The sequence below is a fragment of the Etheostoma cragini genome, chromosome 13 (genome assembly GCF_013103735.1).
Source record: "Etheostoma cragini isolate CJK2018 chromosome 13, CSU_Ecrag_1.0, whole genome shotgun sequence".
Classification (NCBI taxonomy): domain Eukaryota; kingdom Metazoa; phylum Chordata; class Actinopteri; order Perciformes; family Percidae; genus Etheostoma; species Etheostoma cragini.
The window spans coordinates 6,795,837-6,797,742 of record NC_048419.1 but is presented as its reverse complement, the minus strand read 5'-3'; the positions used below and the strand labels follow the sequence as shown (position 1 = coordinate 6,797,742).

The 1,906-nt window shown below is 35.8% G+C and overlaps 1 protein-coding gene and 1 long non-coding RNA gene across 4 annotated transcripts in view; one reads left to right on the top strand and one right to left on the bottom strand.

Moving 5' to 3' along the window:
* amot (angiomotin) overlaps positions 1 to 1,906 on the bottom strand; it is a 93,852-nt gene that overhangs the window by 21,347 nt on the left and 70,599 nt on the right. The gene's annotated exons all lie outside the window — the stretch shown is intronic.
* Positions 1 to 1,906, top strand: part of LOC117955466 — a 26,561-nt gene that overhangs the window by 24,017 nt on the left and 638 nt on the right. The window lies entirely within an intron of this gene.

Below are 1,906 nucleotides of genomic sequence, written 5' to 3'. Positions count from 1 at the left end.
ACATAACACCAGTCCTGGCCTCCCTCCACTGGCTACCTGTCCGTTACAGGATAGATTTTAAGATTTTATTGCTTGTTTCTAAGGCATTAAATGGTTTAGCGCCATCTTACCTGGCTGATCTTTTATGCCACCATTCTCCAATCAGAACGCCGAGGTCCTCAAATCAGCTTCAATTGGACGTTTAAATCACTGCTTAAGACGCACCTGTTTGCTGCAGCTTTTAACCCTCGTTAACCTGGATTATGAAGTTTTAAAGTGTTGTTGTTTGTTTCCCTGGGATGTAATTTGGTTGGAGTTTTTTTTTTACTCTTGTTATTTATGTATTTGACATTGACCCTGTTCAGCACTTTGGTCAACTGCTGTTGCTTTTAAATGTGCTATAGAAATAAAATTGACATTGACATTGACAATAACACTCACTAAAACATCCAAGGTGGCGATAGCATGGAGACTTTAGTTGTTGAACGGTATGTGTTTGAGGCTGAATCAGAGGAAGGATCTGAAGTAGAGGAGCAACCTGCCAGGAGATTGGAAATTACTCCTTCAAACTGGTAAATTTGGTCATTTAGCATTTCCTTGCATTTTCAACACATAGCCCAACATTAGTCATCCGTTGTTATACTAGTGTAATACTCACACTTCAGTGTTGTAGCCCAAGCATAACTTTGTATTAGGCTTGTTTTTAGTATCGTAAGCAACCCAAATTAATTTGCACACGGACAAATATTTTACAACTTGTACCCTCGCAGTTTCAGTCAAGATGTCCAGTTTGCTGAAAAGTTAGTGGGCAGTTCATAGAGCTTCTCACAACGAAAGTCTCTTTGATTGTGATTATGAGTTCCGTACTTTATTTAACACGTAGTAATAATATGTTATCTTACAACAGGACGTCCATTTAGCTGGACAGGAGACTACTATTTCTGTTTGTATGCTACGTCTAAAGTATTATTACTACTCTCTCCTGTGTCAGTAGGTCAAATGTTATCTTGGAACTACTATCCTGCTGATTAGATCATCTGACTTTGAGATTATTACCTTCTTAACATATATATGTAAAATTACCATTACTACAGTGCATCCATCTTACCTTGGCAGGTGTTCTTGTGAAAACTGTGCACAAATTCCCCAGGAGAGAGATAATATATGTTGCCAATAAATAACTCAGGTAACTAAAACTAGATAAATTAACTCAAGCTACTTTATGCTTTCTGCTCATTCAACATTGTGAAATGACAACAAGCTCATTGTTTGTTTTTACAGGTCATGAAAAGAATGACCCAGGTTCCTGAGAAGATAACCTGTATGACTCACCATCCTGGCTTTCATCTGGTGTGCCTCAATATACATTCTTTGCAAAATGCAATGAATATTTACAGAGTTGACCATGACCAGTGGAGAATCAGAGAGATGGAAAGGTGAGGGCAATTTGATACCACTTTTAGCAGTTCTATAACAATAATAATAATAATAATAATACATTTTATTTAAAGACTTCTTTCTTGGCACTCAAGGACGCCGCACAGGGAATTCATAAATTAAGAACAGCAAAACAAATACTATACAACAGCAAAACAAATACTATACAACAGAAAAATAAATACTATACAACAGCAAAACAAATACTATACAACAGCAAAAAAATACTATACAGCAAAACAAAACCAATACTATACAACAGCAAAACAAATACTATACAGCAACACCAAAACCAAAACTATACAACAGCAAAACAAATACTATACAACAGAAAAACAAATACTATACAGCAAAACAAATACCAATACTATACAATAGCAAAACAAATACTATACAGCAAATCAAATAATACACAGCAAAGCAACAGAAAAGGCAGAGCAACAGACATTTAGGTGGAATAGGCAGTTATAAACAGATGTGTTTTTAGTTG